Source organism: Nematolebias whitei, chromosome 5 (assembly GCF_014905685.2).
Source record: "Nematolebias whitei isolate Nwh7 chromosome 5, NemWhi1, whole genome shotgun sequence".
In the NCBI taxonomy this organism is placed as follows: Eukaryota; Metazoa; Chordata; class Actinopteri; order Cyprinodontiformes; family Rivulidae; genus Nematolebias; species Nematolebias whitei.
Genome location: NC_056502.1, coordinates 47,838,741 through 47,862,520, shown reverse-complemented (window position 1 = coordinate 47,862,520; position 23,780 = coordinate 47,838,741). Strand labels below are relative to the sequence as shown.

General features: G+C 41.5%; 1 pseudogene; it reads right to left on the bottom strand.

Annotated features, from left to right (window-relative positions):
- LOC119410427 overlaps nt 1-23,780 on the bottom strand; it is a 60,905-nt pseudogene that overhangs the window by 16,255 nt on the left and 20,870 nt on the right.

Here is a 23,780-nt window from a genome sequence, read left to right as displayed (position 1 = left end):
GACAGACTTTATATTCACGTTTTAGAAGAAGTAATACTGTTTTTGTAATGAAATAAGTGTTTACTGAGTATAACTAAATAACTGCCTTGTTGTTCTCTAACAGATGACAATAACCTGTGTAAGCCAAAAGTTTACAAACTTGTTTTCTGTTTATAAGGTTGACAAAGTGTTTGTATTGTTTAACCTCATTTAAAGTTGATAAGTGTCTTAAATTATTTTATTTGATGACTTTTTCAACAGAGCAGATTAAAATAATACTTTATTTAGTGGATAAATGTTCAGCCCTTTCATTTTGATTGGTTCAAATCGACCACCTCTTTCAAATCAGAGGTGTGATCAGTTGTTTACAAGAGAGGAAGACCTCTCAGTAGAGAGAGGAGGAAAAGAGACAGAAGAAAAGACAGAAAAGAAATGATGATGAAACAGTGATGAACCCCTCCCAAGGAGGAGATAGAAGCTCTAAGACACAACCTTCAGAAGACTTCCAAGGAGAAAATTAGCTTCAACTTTGGGCAAAGTTTGATAGAATCCTTTTCGGCAATCAAAACACCTGTAGTTTTCATCACAGAGTTAACAACAGCTGTCCAGGATTCCAGGAAACGCTCCAGGCTGACCTTTCGAGCCAGTAAACCAACTCATCGTGCTGAGGTCAGGGATGTGAAGGATTACAACTTTACATCAGCAGACCATCGGATCATAGAGAGTCAAATATCTGGTATCTTTTGGCAGCCTTTGAAGACGAATCCTGGTAGGAAAAACTGAGCTGATACTCTGACAGGTTGACTCTGGTGTTCAAGAATTTAGATTTTTAACCAAATTAGTTTAACTCAGTTCAGTAATTATTTTTCTTTAAATTTCAGACCAAAATTTTAACTATTGAACGATAAAACTTATTTCTTTTAGCAAAATTTCATAATTAATCTGCCCTTATGAAATAACAAAATTGTTCCACATTGCATCTTATTTCTGGTTTGATGAAGCAAATAGAATAATTTCATTTATCTGTTAATCCATGCTAACCAGTAATTTTGACGGTCACTTAATTTCCATCTAACCCCAGCTGGGACCAAAGCCTTCATTTTAAATGTCAGAAATAATTGCAAACAGTTGTTTATCATACATAGTTAAATAAACATCACAAAATTGTATTAAAGCGTGTGTTTTACTTATGACATCTGAATCCTTCATATAAAACAACTCACGGTGTAAAAGGGTAATTCGAGGTAATTAAATAATAATCTGAATTGATTTTCAGACCTTCAGAGTTCTCTCAGAGCTGAGAGTGGTTCCCCTTCAAAATAAAATTCATGACGAATTTAACTATTAAATAACCCTTACCGCTACATTAAACTGTTATTTAGCACATTTAGTATGTTATAGTGCAGCGTGACGCGTGAAATATCCGTCTGCCTCGTTCTATTAATAGCGATATTAGAACTGAATCCGGCTGGTGTCTCTTCTTACAAAGATATCGGCCACAGCACCTACATTCAGGTGTAGATGAATTAAATATGAGACTCAAAATATATTCCATCAGTCATAGCTCAGAAAGCACAGTGTCGGCCACCATGTTGTTGGACAGAAATCTGTCCATGCATACGTGTGCGCATGTGGTTTAACATAAAGCCTCAGCGGGAGATGTTTACGTTATCAGCCGGCAGTCAGCCAAAAACCTCCACTCTGAGAGGTGGGTTCAGAAACCTCTGGATTCAAAGAGGGGGGCCACTGGTGTCGTGTAAATGAACAGCAGAACCGCAGAGAGAAAGTAGCAGATTCACTCAAAATATGCGCTGTGTAAACGGCCCCTAAGTTTTTGAAAGTTGAAATCTGAGGCCTCCACCTCTGATTAGAGATGGTTTCTCTCTTTTTATATAGATGACTTCCTTCACTTTTGAAGTCATCCCAATTCAAGATGACTACCACAGCAAACCAATCTTAGCCAATACATAGTTCCCACACACGTTACCGTTATTGCGCAATACCAGGTTTTCCACCATATGTAAGGGCGAATTTGAGGAAGACAGACCAAAACTCAGTATATTGATACTCTTGACCAAGAGCAAGATATAGGCATAAAATAGCTGCAGTCGGAGTTGACCTGTATTAGGTGGAGAAGGAAATTATGTCAGACGAAACAGACAAGTTGTCACTGAGAAGTTACTCTGAAATCATTAATTATTTAGTGAACACGAGGAGTGCCTACAACAGAGGAGCTTCGCAGCTTTAAATCCATGGATGCTTATAATCAATGATGGATTTGTGAAGGACGTCCAAACTCTTCATGTTAATAACAAAGTTCTGGTGACTGGCAGAGTAAGTAGTTACAATAATATACACATAGATGTCCCTTATAGCTTGCTACATGCTACCTCAGCTAAGCTAATCTGTGCTCAAGCTACTTCAGCTAACCTGATGTAGCTTGTGCCACGTAAATATCACTGATTATTTCTCACATCACTACATTATTTATTTTCCACTATGACTGCTTTTGTTAATAAAGTTAGTGGTGAAAATTTACAATTTGGTAAATCCTTTTAACCCATTGGTTAAGTGTTGTATTAAAACCCTGAAACAAGAACTGCATTTTAATTGTTTTCCTCCTTTGTCTTGTATTTCTGTGTAAGGTTCTCCCAGAAGATGGATGAAACTCCACTTCGTCCAGACGTTGTGTGCAGTCATGCACCACAGCAACAATTGAGTGAAAATATAATTTCTATGAATGAATCTGCTTTTGAAGTACATGTGGTTGTGAAACATGCATTCCTAAATGTACGTGTGCTTACCTTTAGTTTGAATAAAACAGTTGCACCAAGTTTCACCTTCTTTATTTCAATAATTAAGATGTTTTTAATCTCCAATACTGAGAAATAGTTTCATTGTAATGTCACCTCTACTAGACATTATTCTACTGCACATAAATAAGACCTGGGTGTAGTGATTGTTCTTTGGCAACACTAAACCAGTTTAGTGTTTTATTGACGTGTACAAAATATAAAAACGTGTGTTGCTGTATGTTCCTCCTCCAGGAGGCGACTGACAAAGTTCTAAGTCAAAGCCAATAATTAGAAATTCAAAACAGTTGAAACTGAATACAATATGAGAACTGTGGGAGATTTTATGTCTTTTAATGAAAATGACTACATGCAGCTGATCATAGTGGGCTACAGAATAAATACCAGATCAACAACACTCTTCAACAAGGAATGATGGAAACCAGTGGAGTTTCTGACTTTGAACAAACTGGAACAGATTCCTCGTCATGTGGGACCGCCCGACTGGAGCAGCCAACACCTCAGGATCCAAAACTGGACCCAGGTCTAGGATCTGAGACTGGACCCTGTTCTAGGAGAGTTCTCGCACTGGAGCTTTTCTTTGGATCGAACTTGGTCCTTCACTCGTCTGTATCTCAAAAAAAAAAAAAAAGATTAGTAAACATAGTTTTGTTTGCATCACAAAATCTAAAATAAGACTCCTAAGATTGCTACTCATAGAAGAAAAAAAAAAATACAGTTGCTCCTAACATTTTTATTCATTTACAAAGATATATGTTCAATTTTATATTGATTTTAGTAACTTTTTTTAATCTTAGATTTACTTAAATATTTTTAAATTATTGTGCCGGTGCTTGTGTCATTACCTGCTGTTCCTCTGCTGCTGATTTTCTCAGAGTAAGTTTGTCTGTCAACTTCAGTGTAGGAGACCAGTCTGTGTTTGACTTGTGTGCACGCCTTCCTGAAAAAAGAAATAATTCAAAAGAAAAAATGTTGTAATACCCAAAAGATGAACTTGTGTTCTGGAATATTTTCAGTACAGACAGCATCCCACTGCTTTATTCACACAAGAGAGTAAAGAGGGACCCAAAATCAAAACAACTTGATAGTTCTAGTCTGACAATGTTGCAGTGTTCAAATATTATGTATATTAACTACAATGTGTGTGTGTGATGCATATACTGTACAGTATATACAGGATACGTAACATACACAGTGTGCTATACTGTATATGTATAACACACACATATTTATATTAATTATTGAAGATTTGTTTAGTAAATGCTTTAACTGATATTTACTCACATTTTAGTACAATTTTAGCTTCATGTGCGTTTTTCTCTTCTTTTATTCACATCATTATTTTAAGTGTGCTTTAATAACTCTGGTTTAATGACGGGTTGTGTTTTGTGAGCTGCTGTAATGCAATTCTTGACCCAGTCTGTCTTGAAAAAAAGATATGTAAACTGTCTCAATCAGATCTAACCAGCTAAATAAAGGCTTAAATAAAATAACAAGCAGCCTCCTGACAACAAACAGTCCAGGCTCAACACGGGACCAGAACCAGAACTTTGTTGCTGTGAGTGTTACGGTGTGGAGGTTAGCACGTAGCATAGCAATCTAAGCTAACCACAGTAGTAGAGATGCTAAATCATGAAAAAAAAAAACAGTTCCAACACACAGTTATACTATGACATTGTTTCACAAAATGATTTATATAGAATTTTTTGTTTACCGGACAAAAAGTGATCGGAGCACGACATCTTTGAGGGCAGATCCTTAGACAGACTCAACGATGTTCTGCGGTGAGCTCCTCCGATGGAGGTCCTTCACATTTCCTTATTTTTGGGATTAAGTGAAAACTGCGCTTTGCCCAAATGTCTCCCCGGTTGTAACATCCTCTAACCCAGCACGAAACAACCATTGCAATTCACTTAGAGAAAAAAAAACAAAAAAAAAACTAGATAAAATTAACTACCGGTAAACTGCACTGTATCTGTACCTGCTGCTAGAGGCATCCTCCCAACATGGAGGACGTACTGGAAATGCCCCTGATGTTACGTCATATGGGAACAATGTATATAAAAATGGCTAAAAGTCAGCCAGATATACAATTATTGAGGTAATATTTAGTGTGGTTGTATCATATCTAACACATACTTTGAGCACATGTTAGCTTAAAACATTTTCTATAACTGAACACCGTCTGAGAGCAAAATTTCTCAAGAGCTACTAGTAAACTACTATTTAAACAAAACTCTACGAAAGTAATTGAAAAAATTACATCTATATCTGATTAACTAGTGGCGTAAAGACAACTCAAGAAGGCTACAAAAGATTATTAACCTTAGACTATATATAAACAACTATACAGTAGTCCCATGTTTATAGTGGGGGATCCGTATCCTGAAGCCCTGTGATGATGACGACAACAACAACAACAACAACAACAACAACAACAACAACAACAACAACAACAACAACAACAACTGTAATTAATAATAATAATAATAATTAGTAATTAATAATAATTATTATTATTATTAATTACAATTGTTGTTGTTGTTGTTATAATAATTGTAATAATAATAATAATAATAATAATAATTATTATTATTATTATTATTATTATTATTATTTACAAATATGGTTTCAGTAAAAATAAAAATAATAAAATTTAATGCTTTTTAATGACAACTGAATGCCTTTAAAAAAAAAAAACATTTTTATGCTAATGACAGTGAAAGCATAAACTATAATAATAATAATGTCATCGTAATGTCATCACTGTATGTTTCCATATAATGGCGAAATTAGTCTCTGCATTTAACTCATCCACCACCAGGTGGTGCAGTGGGCAGCTATTGAAAGCGCCCGGAGGGGCATTTTGGGCATAAGGTGTGCTGCCCAGAGACACCACGAGGTATGCAGTGATTGGGGATCGAACCTGGGACTTTCAGGTCCCAAGCCGGCTGTCCTGTCTCTACACCATCTCGGCCCCCAATAATGTGTGCCTTAATTCTCAAGCTTTTCATTTCAGTTCTAACTTAATGAAGCGAGCATCGCAGAACCAAGAGGTGTGGAGCAGAACTCAGCTGCTTTTACTTGAATCGCAACGCAATAAAGTGCGTGACGGACGTCAACCCCAACACGAGCGAGACGTTTGTGGTCTGTGGTCAAAACACGATGAATTAATGTATGTGGTTAACTAATCTTTTAAAAATTAAATGTAAAGTTGTAGCACATCATAAATATCTGTATGTTGGTGTTTAATTCTGTGGCTTGCACAGACCAGATATCATCACTTCAGTGAGTCACACCCGGAGAAACCCAACCTAGCGTAAATATTTATTTATTTTCCCCAACACTGCAAACTCTTTCACCATCCTGATGATCGATGGGCTGCACACATGCCTTACATTTCCTTGTCTTTCAGCCACTTGAGCTGGTCCCCTATTGTTTCTGCTCCAGACGGTTTCATGTTTTACCTCAGTGTACAATCTTCTGACAACTGCACAACAACCGTCCAGAACCAATTACTAAAATGGCGGGAGATATATTTTTCTTCAAGTAATGCTAGTAATGTAAATCTATATTTGTAGAAGCAAAATTCTAAAGACCCAACAGATTAAAACATTAAAATAAAAGTCCATGACATCAAAATAAAGATGCTTAAAAAATACATTTCTTTTGTATTGTTCTTGCCTTCACTGCCACTAGCAATGAAGTCCTCATTGTGCCCTCCAAAACAGGAATGGATGGTGTAGAAGCCCTGGGTCACCCCTTGGTATTTCCTCACAAGAACCCTGTCTTGAAGGTCCCATAGGTGCACCCCCTGCAAACACAACACTTCAGCATAAAGCTATATATCAAATGACAAATCTTTCAGACTGAAAGTTGAGGAGTAATGAGCTACTGACCTGAGTAGCAACATTGAGAAGAGCCAGCTGTCCATTTTTGGAAACAGTGAAAGACATTATAGGATGGTCCTCCTGTATTCTGGAATGGACAAAATTGAATCCAGTAAAGAAAAACGATTATGGTATGCTTTTACTTTGTACTGATGGTTTTCTGGCTTTCTACTATCCTAGTAGTGTGTAGGCCAGTAATAATACCTCATACAAAAAGAAAAAAAAAAGTGCATCCCTAAAATAGGTTTGGAGTGTAATGGGGTGTTGCAACATTAGTTCCACTTGCTACATGTTCCAGCCTTGAAAAAAAAAACTAAACATTGAGCAACGTTGTGCCCACATTATTGAGTATGGACTTTGTTGTTTTCAGCCAGTTTGACACGACTGTGAACAAGGAAGAGGGCCGGCAATGGAGGAGGGGGCGTGGCAAAGAGACCATCTTAGCACCAACATAACTTGTTTGTTCCACTTTGGAGTAAGCTGTTGGGGGAAGAATCAGTTTTGTGTTGTGTGTTTCCTTGACTGATGAAGCCTTCTGGATTGAAGGCGAAACGTTTCAGCACAAAAAAAGAGACTGTCCAGATGACCTGACTGAAAAATGTTGGATTGTATACCTGGATTATTGAAAATGGACTTTGTTGTTGTGCCCACAGTTTGAGAACCACTGGAGTAGAGCCACTGTTCCTCTGCATATAAAAAGGAGTCAGCTGATATTCAGACATGTCATTAGGTATATTCCTCTGAAATGTCATGCATCCCACTAAAAGGAGGCCCCAGGCTGACTCCATGCAGGTAGATGAATTGATAGGTAGGCAGATGGATGGATGGACGGACAGAGCTTTTTATTTTTAGGGCAGCTGTGGCTGAGTGGTTAGAGCAGTTGTCCTCCAATGGAAGCGTTGGGGGTTCGAATCCACCAGCAGTCACATGCCGAAGTGTCTCAGGGCAAGAGACTGAACCCCTCGATGCCTCCGATGTGTGTTGAATTAAATTTGTAGAGATCTAGTAGAACGTTGTATGAATGGGTAAATGAGGCACAGATTGTAGGGTAAAGCGCTTTGAGTGTCTCGATAAGATAGAAAGGCGCTACAGAAGTACAGTCCATTTACCATTTTTAACAATTCAAAATCAAAAAACGAAACAATCAGAGAAGACCATTTGTGAGGGCCACAAAATGCCAAACTAAAGGAAAAGTGTTCATTAAAGACATTTTTATTAATATTTAATGTTTGTTTTTAACTAGAACATTACCAATATTAAATAATATTCCTGACATGTAGAGCAAATTTCAGGATGGCTACTCACATGTTTCTGTCTGTCAGGTCCTCAAAGTTGTATCCTCGAATTCGTTGATGTGTATCAGACGCAAGGACAGTCCGGCTGTCACTCAGACACCACAGGCACTGAACCCGGACTCCTTCCCAAGAGTCCAACAAGTTCCCATCTAAATCCTGAGTTAGAACAAAATAAAATGCCTCACAGGACTGTCAGCACCAGATTTCTACATCTACAAAAATAAATGCAGACGTAACCCCCATCAAAGGTCCAAAGAGCCAAATATTTAAACAAACCTGAAGAAAAAAAATCCCCCTTGGAACAAGGCATAAGACATTTAAAAATACAACAAAATATGAAGCGGGACAAATAAGCATTTGGTGTAGGCCAATCTAACTTGAATAGAATGATGAATAGGGGAAGCCAGCCCCACAGTTTTGTACTTTCCTCGCTGCCTGTTGCCAAGATAATACTCTTTTTGACATAGACCATGGCTTGATCTGGGTGTGTTTATGTGGGTGCGAGTGGCCATCGCTCTGGGAGGAGTTCTGCCTGGCATTCAGGTCCTACAGCCCGGGGGAACCGACCAAAGAACCCCTTCTCGAACCGAGAGGCCAGCCGAATCTGGGTGGATGGATAGGATGGCATCTGCAGCCAGTTTCTTAGGATCCACTGTGGGATGGACCTTTACAAGAGATCCTTCCTGTCTACAGCCATCAGTATCTATAACAACTCTTAATGAAATGAGGATAACGAGTTACAACAAAAAATAATTTCCCTTTGGGATTAATAGATTTTTTTTTTTTTTATTTATTTTGATTTTACATTATTGGGGACTGCCATGCAAATGCATGGCAGGCACCTATTATTCTACACCTTGGAAGAGTGTCTACATTTCTAACTCCGTTAATGCGGCCCGAACCACAGTGTCTCCCCCACAAAAGTTATATCAAAACGACTGGCTCGGCCCCGTGATGTGTGCTATTACTTTTATTGGCATTTCGAGTTACCATGGCGACATAATTTGCGAACAAAGACGCAATATTTCACCAACTCTAAGAACTAGTTGGTGACTGCCCACTTATTATTCTACACCTGAAAAGCATATATTTTTCGACTTTACTGCGGCCCGAACCACAACGTGGACCCCCACAAAAGTTATATCAAAACGAACGGCCCGGCTCCGGGAAGTGTGCAATTACTTTTATTGGCCTTCGCAGTTACCATGGCAACATATTTTGCTGACAAATATGCCAAATGTTCCATGGGAAATGAATAGGAGAAAACTCTTCACAGAAACTGAGTAACACATGGAGTCATTTTGGTTTTCCAAGATGGCGCCGGTGTGTAGGGCTGCCCGTCTCTCGCTCTCTGCTTGTATTGTATTTTTGTTATTTTTACAATGGTTGGTGCAGTGTGCCGAGTCATATTTTCCGTATGATCGTCGGGCACTTTTGGAGCTCCGTACGTTTGCTGAAATGCCTGTTGAGTTTTTGTACAGCGGTCAGCACTCTCCTCCACCGGTCCTGTCTGAGATTCCTGCATTCCTTCTGCGTGACCCTGGCCTTTCTCCATGGAGGAAACGTTGCAGATGTCGTGGGAAGCATGCAGGGATTTTGGTGAAACTGAGGCAAAGTGTGGATTATTCTGTCAGGGGTCACTCTGGATCTGATCATCTCCTCTCTGACCCGTGGTGCTCCCGGGCCCCGGCTGCTGGCCAGCTGCCCACGTGCTCAGTCCATGTAAACACCTGGAGTTGTTTACCTGTGCGCCGCACCAGCAGACCTGGAGGAGCTGTTCTTCATAACCTGCGCCCGCTGGCGCGCGCTTCTCCTTCCACGGCTGTGTCTGCGTTGGACCCTATCAGGATGTGTTTAATCAACGCAAGGTCTGTTTCCAACAAGACGTTTATCCTCAATGACTTTTTTAAAGATGAGGAGTTGGACTTTCTGTTCGTCACGGAATCTTGGATTTCTGATGGTGAGTCCAGCGCCTTGGTGGAATTACTACCCCCGGACTGTCTGTGTTTCAATGCCCCGCGGCCATCAGGTCAGCGCGGGGGGGGGATTATTAACAGTTTTTAAAGCAAACTTGGCTTGTAAACAGTTGTCCATCCCGGTGTCCCGCGCCAGCTTTGAGCTAAGCGTCTTTGAACTCGGACACTCTCCTCTGGTTCTGTGCGCACTCGTCTACCGCCCCCCTCGATCCAAGGACTTCACAAATTAATTCTCTGACTTTTTGGCTGATATCACACAGAGATACACTCACTTTTTGTTTATTGGTGACTTTAATTTGCATGTGTGTTGTCAGGAGAAGCCCTTAGTGAAGGACTTTCTAGATTTATTTGACTCTTTTAATTTAACTCAGCAGGTAAACGGTCCCACCCAAGAACACGGTCACACGCTGGACCTCGTGTTAACACGCGATGTCTCTGTTTCTAATTTGAAAATCGGTGACAATATTTTTTCAGATCACATGCCTGTATTGTTTGACTTCACCCCCTTGTCCTACTGCTAAGACGTGCGTTCTTGCACGTACTACGCGTTCCATTAACCATTTCACTGCTGCTCGTTTTAATGAAGGTTTTAACTCTGAGAGGATCGAACAGCTCTCGGTGTCTCTTACCACTGAGGAGTTAACCACTCAGTTCAACTCTGCCTGTTTAGATGTTCTGGACCGTGTTGCTCCCCTTAAAACCAGAAAAACGAAACTTAGATCAGAGCCTTGGCTGAATGACGTCATTCGAGCAGTTAGGCAGCAGTGTCGCAGAGCTGAACGAAGGTGGAGGAAGGACAGGCTGCAGGTTTCTTTTCAAATGTTAAGGGAGAGTTGGTGTCACTATCAGAAAACCGTTAAAGCTGCCAAATGTAAATTCTTCTCTGATTTAATTGTCTCCAACTCCCACAACCCCTGAGTTCTTTTCTCCACCCTGAACTCAGTTCTACACCTCAGTGAGCCTTCACCTCTGGAAGCTTCAACTGAGCTGTGTGAAAACTTCCTCCATTTCTTTTTAGAAAAATTGGCAAACACCCGGGCACTCATTTCTCCACCAGCTCATGATCTGTCCATCCCATCTCAGTGTGTGGCTGTGTTTGACCACTTTGAGCCCATTTCTCTGTCTTCTCTGGAGCAGGTAATGTGCAGCATGAAGCCATCTGGTTCCCCCCTTTGATGTGGTCCACCCTCGACTACTAAAGGAAGTTTTTCCTACCCTGGGTCCTTTTATTCTCACTATTCTGAATAGCAGTTTATCCTCAGGTGTGGTGCCAAAAACTTTTAAACATGCTGCTGTCCAGCCCCTCCTGAAAAAACCTAACCTTGACCCCTCAGTCATGTCCAACTTCCGGCCTGTCTCCAGACTCCCATTCACCTCTAAACTACTGGAAAAAATTGTGGAGTCTCAGTTGAAACAGTTTTTGGGGGATCACGCTATCCTAGAGTTATTCCAATCTGGCTTCAAATCTCTCCATAGCACTGAAACTGCCCTACTGAAAGTTTTTAATGACATTTTCATATCCACAGACGCAGGTGATTCTGTGCTGCTTGTCCTATTTGACCTTACATCTGCTTTTGACACCATTGACCACAAGATCCTCATTTCTAGACTAGAGCAGTGGGTGGGCATCACAGGGTCAGCCCTTAAATGGTTGGGGTCCTACCTCTCTGACAGAACCTTCTGTGTCCATATAAAAAATTTTAGTTCGGCAACGACAGCGCTCCAGTGGGGGGTACAGCAGGGGTCCATCCTCGGTCCCCTTCTCTTTTCTTTATACCTGCTGCCACTAGGTGCTATTTTCCGCAAACACAACATACCCTTTCATTTCTACGCCGATGATTGCCAAATTTACTTCCCCCTGAGGCACAGAGGCACACGCTCTATTCAGCCTCTTCTTGACTGCCTGGCTGACATCCGGGACTGGATGGCTTTAAACTTCTTAAGCTTCAATGAGAAGAAGTCTGAAGTCATGCTGTTCCATCCCAGTGGCTCACTCATGAACCATGACATTGACCTTTTCTCTCTAGCCCCGCTAGAGAAACAAAAGGTCACTAATCTGAGGGTGATAATGGACCCGTCCTTAAAACTCAACAGTCACGTAAACATGATGGTCTAATTCTGTTTTTTTCAGCTGAGATGGCTGTCTAAGCTGAAGCCTATACTCTCCAAAAAGAACCTTGAGACAGTGATCCACGCCTTCATAACATCTAGGCTTGATTACTGCAATTCACTTCTGTTTGGAATCAGTCAGTCCTCCATTGCATGTCTACAACTGGTCCAAAATGCTGCAGCCCGATTTTTAACTGGTACAGGCTATAGAGAGCACATCACGCCAGTTTTGGCCTCCCTGCACTGGCTACCCATTCACCTTTGGATCCAATTCAAAATTCTCATGTATGTTTTTAAATCACTGAACAGTTCCGCCCCATCCTATCTCACTGATCTTCTGCAGCCATATGTCCCACCGCGCTCTCTGAGGTCAGCAGACCAGATGCTTCTCTCAGTCCCAGAAACCCGTCGTAAGCTCAGAGGTGACAGGGCTTTCTCTGTTGCAGGTCCACGACTGTGGAATGAGTTGCCACTGAGTGTCCGGCAGGCTCCCACACTCTCAGTCTTTAAGTCTCGCTTGAAGACACACTTCTGTTCTCTTTCCTTTAACACGGTGTGATTTGTTTGGTCCTGTCTGTACTCTACACTGTTGGTCATTTTAGTTAGCTTCTGCTGCTATTTGTATCTGTATTTTTATTTTATGTTTTCCTGTCCGCTGTGCATGTTAGTTTTCTATTGTACAGCACTTTGATTGGCCTTGTTGCTGTTTTAAGTGCTCTATAAATAAATTGGTATGGTATGGTAACATGCAAGGAAGGCAGTGCATTATGCAACGCATGGAAGGCGCCTATTATTACCTATTATTATTATTAATTAGTAATATTAAAAATAATTATTAATTATAAATTATTAATGTTAATACTTATCTATTTTAGTAGCAATAATTATTAATATTAATAAGTAATATTTAATATTAACTGTAAATATTGGTGTAAATATTATTAATATTAGTAATTTAATAATTAATAAATTAACAAAGTATAAATAATTAATAATAATAATTAGTACAAACCGGATTCCGAAAAAGTTGGGACACTAAACAAATTGTGAATAAAAACTGAATGCAATGATGTGGAGGTGCCAACATCTAATATTTTATTCAGAATAGAACATAAATCACAGATCAAAAGTTTAAACTGAGAGAATTTATCATTTTAAGAGAAAAATATGTTGTTTCCAAATTTCATGGCGTCAACAAATCCCAAAAAAGTCCAGACAAGTCCATTTTTACCACTGTGTGGCATCCCCCTTCTTACAACACTCAACAGACGTCTGGGGACAGAGACCAGTTTCTCAAGTTTAGAAATAGGAATGCTCTCCCATACATGTCTAATACAGGCCTCTAACTGTTCAATCGTCTTGGGCCTTCTTTGTCGCACCTTCCTCTTTATGATGCGCCTATAGGTGAAAGATCTGGACTGCAGTCTGGCCATTTCAGTACCCGGATCCTTCTCCTACGTAGCCATGATGTTGTGATTGCTGCAGAATGTGGTCTGGCATTATCATGTTGAAAAATGCAGGGTCTTCCCTGAAAGAGATGACGTCTAGATGGGAGCATATGTTGTTCTAGAACCTGAACATAGTTCTCTGCATTAATGGTGCCTTTCCAGACATGCAAGCTGCCCATGCCACAAGCGCTCATGCAACCCCATACCATCAGTGATGCAGGCTTCTGAACGGAGCGTTGATAACAACTTGGGCTATCCTTGTCCTCTCTGGTTCGGATGACATGGCATCCCAGTGTTCCATAAAGAACTTCAAATCGTGACTCATCTGACCACAGAACAGTCTTCCATTTTGCCACAATCCATTTTAAATAACCTCTGGCCAGCACAAACGTCTGAGCTTGTGGAGCTTGCTTAGAAATGGTTTCCTCTTTGCACTGTAGAGTTTCAGCTGGCAACGGCGGATGGCATGGTGGATTGTGTTCACTGACAATGCTTTCTGAAAGTATTCCTGAGCCCATTCTGTTATTTCCTTGACAGTGGCATTCCTGTTTGAGGTGCAGGGACGTTTAAGGTCCCGGAGATTACGAGCATCCAGTAGAGTTTTACGGCCTTGACCCTTACGCACAGCGATTGTTCCAGATTCTCTGAATCTTTTGATGCTGTTATGTACGGTTGATGATGATAACTTAAAAGTCTTTGCTATTTTACGTTGGGTACCATTCTGGTATTGCTGCACTATCTTTCTGCGCAACAATGGTGGAATTGCTGATCCTCTTACCATCTTGGCTTCTGAGAGACACTGACACTCTGAGAAGATCTTTTTATACCCAATCATATTGTCAAATGACCTAATTAGTGTTAATTGGTCTTCCAGCTGTTCATTATATGCTCAATTTCCTTTTTCCAGCCACTTATTGCTACTTGTCCCAACTTTTTTTGGGATTTGTTGACACTGTGAAATTTTGAATCAACATTTTTTCCTTTAAAATGTTACATTTACAGATTAAACTTTTGATCTGTCATCTTTGTTATATTACGAATAAAATATTGACATTTGCCATCTCCACATCATTGCATTCAGTTTTTATTCACAATTTGTTTAGTGTCCCAACTTTTTGGGAATTTGGTTTGTATTTAGTATTAATATTAATAATCATTAATATTAATATTTATTATTAATAATAATTTAATGATAAATAGGCAGTCCCCGTCAAAGTTTCTCCAGGAACTTTCTAGTGTTATATGTTGCTGTGTGCTTTCCCTGCTTGTTTCTGTTTGTACAGCACTTTGGTTGGCCCTGTTGCTGTTTAAAGTGTTCTATAAATAAAATGGTATGGTATGGTAAATTGGTTTAAATCATATTTATCAGATAGATTCCAGTTTGTAAACATAAATTCTGAATCTTCTTCGTAGAGCAAAGTTAGTCATGGAGTTCGTCAGGACTCAGTGCTTGGACCAATACTCTTTACCTTGTATATGCTTCCATTAGGTAATGTTATTAAACAGCATGGGATACATTTTCATTGTTATACTGATCATACACAGTTATATTATCCACAAAACCTTATGAATCCAATCAGCTACTTAAACTACAAGCATGCCTTAAAGACATAAAAACACGGATGATGCTAAATTTTATGCTTTTGAACACAGACTAGACTGAGGTTTTAATTTATTCATTTATTTATTTTATTGTGTAAAAGTTGATTTACTTCAGTAATTCCATTCAAAAAGTGAAACTTGTATATGCATTCGTTACACACAGATATTTATTTCTTTTATTTTTTTCTCACTTCTCTGAGACAAAAAAAGACTGAGGTTTTAGTTTTTGGACCAGAGCATCTTAGGAATATTTTTTTCAGTCTTTCACCCTCCTTGGATGGCAAGAATCTGGCCACCAGTTCTAAAGTTAAAAATCTTGGTGTTATTTTTCATCAGGACATGTCTTTTATACCCCACATTAAAAACGTTACTAGAATTGCCTTCTTCCACCTGCGTAATATCGCTAAAATTAGAAACAGCTTATCTAAAAATGGTGCAGAAAATCTGGTTCATGCATTGGTCACATCTAGACTGGACTATTGCAATGGTTTGTCCAAATACTTCTTTAAAACATCTTCAGTTAATCCAAAATGCTGCTGCCAGAGTCTTAACTGGAGTTACACTGCCTCGCCAAAAAAAGTTGCCACATGGATTTAACTAAGCAAATGGGTATGAGCCTCCAATTGGATAATTATTGCATGGGCGATTATCATTCAGCTGGCAGCAAGTTATTTAAGGATTCAAAGATTCAAGGTTCTTTATTTGTCATTTGCACCCTATGTGGTACATGTGGTGGAACGAAATTATGTACACATTATCCCAGTTACATCCAACAATAAAATGTAAAAGAAAAACAGTAAGATCTAAGATATGAACTAAGAAAAATATCAACAAAATATACATTAAGCACTAATAGCATAAAAACATTACGCCAAACAGCAGCACGAACATGAGTCTGTGTGAGCAGATGAGCACGCATGAACACAGCAACATGAAACAGATCAGCAGCAACATGATGTGATTTTTCACAGTGATTATCCTGGTTAGATATTCATGAGTCTAACAGCTTCAGCGTAGAAGCTGTTCCTCAGTCTAGTGGTTCTACACTTAATACTCCTTAACCTCCTTCCTGAGGGGAGCGGGACAAAAAGTGTGTGTGCGCTGGCTGAGTGAGGTCCTTCATGATGCAGTTGGCCCTCTTCCTGCATCTAGAGGTATAGATGTCTGTGATGGTGGGGAAGCTGACTCCAACAGACTTCTGTGCAGCCTTCACCACTCTCTGCAGCCTCCATGCCACACGTTGATATTGGAGCACAGGATAGTCTCCACTGCACACCTGTAGAAGGAGGTGAGGACTGAGCTTCCCAGACCAGCTCATCTCAGCTGTCTGAGGAAGTATAGTCTCTGATGAGCTTTCTTGATCAGGCTGGTGGTGTTGTTGCCCCAGCTGAGGTTGTCATTCAGGTGTACACCCAAGTACTTGTAGCTGAAGACCACTTCCACCGCAGATCCTCTTATGTTCAGGTGGGTGAAGGTGTGTTTGTTCCTTATGAAGTTCATGATCATCTAACCCCAACTGGTGCAATGAGTTGCTTCTCATTTCTTAAACAACCATGTTTAAAGACACATCGCGTGGTAGTGGAGAAGACGTCAGTCTGTTTGAGAAGGTTCAAATCACTGGCATGCATCAAGCAGAGAAAATATCTACGGAGATTGCAGAAACTACTAAAATTGGGTTAAAAGCTGTCCAACACATTATTAAAAACTGGAAGGATAGTGGGGACCCATTGTCTTCGAGAAAGAAACGTGGCCGGAAAAAAAAAATCCTGAATGATCGTGACTAGCGATCACTTAAAACGTGTGGTGAAATCAAATAGAAGAAAAACAACAGTAGCACTCAGGGCTATGTTTAATAGTGAAAGTAAGAGCATTTCCACATGCACACTGTAAAGGGAACTCAAGGGATTGGGACTGAACAACTGTGTAGCCTTAAGAAAATCACTAATCAGTGAGGAAAAAAAAAAAAAAAAGACTTCAATTTGTAGTAAAGGTGGGGGACAGCTTAACTGTGGACACACGGGCCACCGTTTGTTATTTAAAACACGTACGGGCCACTGAATGTAGTATGTTAGAAGCCAGCTTTGCTGTACCTTCACTACTAATTAATTATTTAACAACGGGTTCTTTCTTTTCCGAGTTAAATTAATGCCATGTGACCAAGATAACTGTGTTCATTGTTTAATCAGTGACATGAGACGTTATTTTCCTTTGACCCATCAGAATAAATGCGGTCATTTATTTAACAGAATCAAAATTTAACATCAAAACATTGTACACTTGATTCGCTGATCTGTTTCTGATTAATAAAACTTGGCACGCTTTACTAACAAGACAACAGAACATTTCTGAAGGCATCTAGATTGATTTACTGGCGGAAAGATTTACAAGAAGAGAGATTTAGAGGTTTATAGAAGAGATGGATGGAGGAAGATGTATGTTGTTGACCAGAATTAGCACGCTTCTTTCAACACCAGCTCAAACCTCCGGTACACTTAGTGCGCGACAATCGTGACGTCTCTTTACCTTGGCAGATGAGGATCAGCTCGGGTATAGATGTCCCGATGCACGCTACCTTTCCAGCGTCTCCGGTTAAAGCGGCTGGTCATTGTCAGAAGTTGTGTCGATTTACTCTGTTCAACAAACAGGCTTCTTTCGAAGTTGTAGGCGTTACGCCCGGGTGGGTTCACAGCAAGGCGCTGTGACTCCGTCAGAGATTCCACTCAGAAGTGGAATACTCCCAGAAGACTCCATGAAAGACTGAAGAGTCGAGAAGACTTCAGAAGGCTTGAGAAGACTCCATCAAAGACTGAGTTCGACTCAGATCAAAGACTGAAGAGTCGAGAAGACTCCGCTTCTTCCAAGACTGCTCCAAGACTGGTCCAAGACTCAAGAAGACTGAATAGTTCCAGGAAGTGTGGACATTTTAAAGAGTCCCCACTTCTGGTCACTTAGTACTTCCTGATTGGTTGAAACAACTAACAGGGGGTGGTTCTAGTGATGTCAGAGGGTTATTAAAAGTCAAGAGAGGGTGCAAGAATGTTTAGGAACGTTTAATACAGACAGAGAAATGTTATGGCGAAGTGAGACAAACGCAGATGCCAGTGGAAGTTATTTACCGTCTGCTAGGTTTAAAAACAATGCAGTTCGTTCTAATAACTCGTTCTCTGACTGTCTCTGACTTTTGACCGACATCACTGACTTCTCATTCAGACAGAAGATCAAAATGCATAATTACTTTGTAAATAGACATTTAACTTGATTTCTAAGTCTAATGAGGTTTAAAAATCATTAATACTGGTTCACAGTTGATTTAAGTGAGTGGTTTACTTTCAACATTAGAAATGATATGAACTAAACACACTTTTGATTATCAAGATATTGTAAAATAGTAATGATAATATAAAAAGAAGAGTGTTCTTTCAATTGATTAATTCAGGATACAATTAGACAGTCTTTAGCCTGGCTAAAGGACACTTCATCATAAAATGATGTTATTTCACAGTGTCATCAACACACCTCCAGCGACTGGACACCTGGTTACCTTCCGTTGAGCTCTGTTTGTTGTCCTGGAGAGACCCCTGTTGGCGAAGTCCGGGAAAAACAAAAGAACTTCCGGCTGCCGGGGACGTCTGACGGGAGGGGCTGGCGTAGCAGAGCTGGGGAGGCGTTGAGCAGCCGTGGAACATCTTGAAATGATCTCTCGCTGATGAAAAGAGGATCACCAACAAAAACTCCTGCAGCTCTCCTGAGAGGAAGGTGGAGTGACGAGCCAGGAGAACCTCTGGGACCTCGTTCTCTGGCTGCGATGCGGGGCGGCAGACAGCAAAAGAGGCGCATCGGTTGAGGATGACGTCAACTGACCTGTAGACTGAGCGGACTCCGCTACGAGCGGAGTGAGCCGAAGGACAGAGGGCCACCGTCTCTTCCCGCCTCTGAACGTGTACGCCAACAGCGTAACGTGTTGTTCGCTGCGGCCGTGTGGAACACATGCTGGTGAGCTCAGTTGGAGAGCGGTGTCACTGTCTCGGTTATGCTAACCGGAGGCACGGAACGCTGGTCCACCTCGACATCTTACTCCAATTAAGCCTCCATCAGGCTCGGCTCCAGGGGGCACGGAGGGACTTTCCGCTCAGTGAAACCCTGCTCTGGGGATGGGTGCGGACTGTGGAGACCGGCTCCCCCAATCTACCAGGAAAAAACCCGTCTGTGGCCTCGTCCGTAGGACGTCCTGTTGGGAACACGAGGCCATATGGATCAAGACGGTGAGCCGGAATGGAGCCCAGTAAACAACCTTCCCGCCGGATCATCCAAACTGGCGGGAAAGGCGTAAGACGTAAAAAAAGGGGTCCTTTCATGTCAGCCGCCTCCTGGGTTACGCCGGGCAACCCCTGAGGGCGCCGTCGGCCGGGAGCGGTGTGATCGCCGATGCGAAACGAGGTGGAATGGGGTGAGCATTCACTCAGCCCCCCTCCACCGACACTACGCTCCCCAGGAGGGAATGAGCAGCGGGGGCTGCAGCTGAGCGCGCCTGTCCCAGAGGAACCATCCGATTCGCTCCAAGGGTCGGCGATAAGAGGAAAAAATACAAGATGGCGTTGTCCAGCGTGTAGTGACCTATCACTGAGAAATATTCCTCGGCGCTTACCTTGAAATAAGACTGCTCGTCAGCTTCTCCTCGGGGAGGAGAACTCACTAGACGACCGGAGGTCGACTGCCGGGCCAAGCATCCTTAACAAAGGTTGATCATCTACATAATTTTCCTTCTTTGTTCTTCTGACAGTGCTATTTAGCTCACTGAAGAAAAAATGGGAGCCGATTTCCCGCTCTTAACGTAATTTATACGGACCGAGTGGGGCCAACACAGCAGGTGGGTGTGGACTAAATTTTTCAGTGCTAATGCTCCGCATAACGGGATAAACCCACTAAGCAAAAGCCTTAAAGGGCGAAGCCTATACGAAATAGAATCTAAAAAAGTTAAGTCTGGTCCTTTGGACATTCAAAAAACAAAACAAACAAAAAAAATGTAGTAATGTTTTTCGTCTTTCATCCGAAAAATGTCTTCAGTCTGAGGTGCTGTATTCAGCTCAGTCTTATAAATAGCTGAATACAGCACCTCAGACTGAAGAAATCTGTAGGCCAGCAGGGCGACGTTGTTGTTTGCAGCGACTGCCTGGGATGAGCACCGGTGAGCTCAGTTGGAGAGCTTTGTCACCATATGGTCATGGATCCCTGGAGGGACAGGTTGCCGGCCCATCCTGGAAGCTTTTGCCCCAAGCGCCTCCGCCAGGCTTGACTCCGGGGGTGGGGGGTGGGTGGGGGGGGGGGGGGGGGAGAACCAAGGGAAAAACACAGATCTCCACTCTGGAGATGGCGGTAAAGGTGGAGACGGATGTCTTCAGCTTGCCGGGCCCAGCTGCAGCCTCGTTCCAGTGTGACGTCACAGCTGGACAGCGAGGCCAGATGGGGTCAGGGCGACGAGCTGGAGCCAAATCTTCCCACCAGATCACCTGATTGGGGCAGAGGGAGGCGAGGGATGGAAAGTCTCTTTGTGTTAGCAGCCTCCTGGATTATGCCGGGATTATGCCCGCCACGGAAAAACACTCCTCGGCACTTACCTTGAACAAGGCTGCTCGTCTCTGCTTCTCCTCAGGGAGGAAGAGCTCACAGGGACGGCAGGAGTTCGGCGTGGCGGAGACCCAGACATCCTTCGCAAAAGTTGTGCAGGTCAAAGCTGGACATCTTTTCCTTCTTTGTTCTTCTGACAGTGCTAGCTAGCTGGCTGAAGAAAAAATGGGAGACGATTGCCCGGTCTCACCGTAATTTATATGAACCGGGGTGGGGCCCACACAGCCAGTGGGCGCGGACTAAAGTTTTCAGTGCTGCGCTGCGCGTGAAGGGATAAACCCACTAGCAATAGCCTTAAAGGGTGAAGCCCATACGAAATAGAACAAAATTTACTCAGAATAACCCAAGTTTAAGTCTTTTGCAGCCTCACAAATCATTTTCATTTGTTTAAGGTTCAACTGATGGGATTTTTAAAGAGTCTTGTGTAGCTGGTAAGCCAAGTTTTATCTGCATCTACTTTTGTTAATTAAATCATGGTAAATAAAGGTTCTGAACCAAATGAGGCCACCTCCGATATGAATATCATTAACGGGTCAAAACTGGATCCTGGCCGGATTATGTGTTCTACGAACGGATCCTAAACAGTGTGGGCTGCACAAAGATGCAGCAGGTTCAACAGTGTATCACAAAAGTGAGTACACCCCTCACATTCCTGCAGATATTTAAGTATATCTTTTCATGGGACAACACTGACAAAATGACACTCTGATACAATGAAAAGTAGTCTGTGTGCAGCTTATATAACAGTGTAAATTTATCCTTCCCTCAAAATAACTCAATATACAGCCATTAATGTCTAAACCACCGGCAACAAAAGTGAGTATACCCTAAGAGACTACACCCTTAAATGTCCAAATTGAGCACTGCTTGTCATTTTTCCTCCAAAATGTCATGTGACTCATTAGTGTTACGAGGTCAATAATGTAATGTAATAATAATGTAAATAATTTAAAATAATTTATTTAAATAAAAATTCCATGCCAATCGTGCGGCTCATTCATCAATCAGCCATTGTGTGTCATGTCAAATCTTAGTTTGAAAAACCACAACAAAGCAAGACCGCGATAAACAAACCGCAAAGTAGCGAGGGACTACTGTATAGTGGATATGTATACACCGTTGGATGTTAGGTTATACTGCCCTCTATGTGATAAAACCTTGCAAGTATGACAAGACTGACTGCGTTGTTGTTTTCAGATTGTTTTGGGGCGGCTGTGGCTGAGTGGTTAGAGCAGTCGTCCTCCAATGCGAGAGTTGGGGGTTCGAATCCACCAGTAGTCACAGCCACCAGTGTCACTGGGCAAGACACTGAACCCTTCATAGCCTCTGATGTGTGTCCCATCAGTGTATGAATGTGATAAAGCTCTGATTAGGCTCTTTAGAATGATTTGTTCAATTAGCTTTGTAGAGATCTAGTAGAGTGTTGTATGAATGGGTAAATGAGGCACAGATTGTTGTAAAGTGCTTTGAGTATCTTGAAATAAGATAGAAAGGCGCTATATAAGTACAGTCCATTTAACATTTACCATTTTAAATCAGAGTCAGAGTCAGAGTTTCTTTATTGTCATTCGCACCTCATGTGGTACATGTGGTGGAGCGAAATTATGTACACAGGGTCCCAGTTACATCCAACAATAAAATGTCTAAGAAAAACAGTAATAACATCTAAGATATGAACTAAGAAAAACATCAACTAAATATACACTAAGCACTCATAACATAAAACATTGAACATCAGCACAAACATGAACATGAGTCTGTGAGCAGACTTAAATGGTAAGTGCAAGGGGTGCGAATCTCTCAGTGTCTGACGATCCGATTTTTGGTGTTACGATACGATTTAAAATCGATTTTTCGATTCAGAAACGATTTTTCTATTGACATGGTCAAACATTTTGTTTCAGTTATAATGTATATGTAACTGACAAGCTGAAAAGATTAAACAACAATATCCTGATGCATGCTCAATAATCCAGGTAGAAAAATCTAAAAAAGTTAAATCTGGTCCTCTGGACATTCAAAAAAACAAAACAAAGCAAATCAACAAAAAAATGTAGAAACGTTTTGTCTCTCATCCAAGAGACTTCCTCAGTCTGAGGAGCTGTATTCAGGTCAGTCTCTTAAATAGCACCGTCTCAGAGTGGATCAACCAGTTTTGCTGCTGACAACCAAAACCAGCTGATCACATGCTCAAGAAGGACCATCAGCCTAACAATGGATCATTAGCACACTGATGGCTGTTTACTGTTCACAGAGGGCTGAGTGATACTAGCAATCACAGCATTGTAAGAGGGGGACAGTTGAACCCGGAGGCCTCCACCCCTGTTTAATGATGGACGATTTCTTTTCACAAAGATGGCCTCCTTTACTCCTCTCTCAAACCATCGTTCCTCTCTGTCCAGGATGTGAACATCTTCATCCCTGAAAGAGTGACCGCTGGCCTGGAGATGAGTGAAGACCGCAGAGTCCTGGCCTGATGATGTTGATCTTCTGTGCTGGGCCATCCTTTTGGCCAGTGGCTGTTTTGTTTCCCCGATGTAAGACTGATCACAGCCCTCCTGACACTGAACAGCATACACAACATTACTCTGTTTGTGCCGGGGGACTGGATCTTTGGGATGAACCAGTCTTTGCCGTAATGTATTTTGGGGTTTAAAAGCCACTGGGACGTTATGTTTAGAAAATAAACGTCTCAGTTTCTCTGATACTCCCTCAACATATGGAATGACCACTGGTCTGGGTCTGGGTTCCTCCTTTTCACCTGTTTTCTTCTTTTTTTGTTCTTTCACCAGTATTTGCAGTTTGACTCCCATCACCCTTTGGAGCACAAGTTAGGAGTCATCAGGACTCTGTATCACAGAGCAGACAGCGTCCCCACTAGCTCAGGAGCCAGGCAGAAGGAGAAATCCCACACAAGACAGGCTCTAGAGCAATGTGGATATCCTAACTGGGCCTTTCTGAAAGCAGAGAAGAAACCCAAACAGGACTCCAGTCAGCCAACAGGTGAAAAGGAGGAACCCAGACCCAGACCAGTGGTCATTCC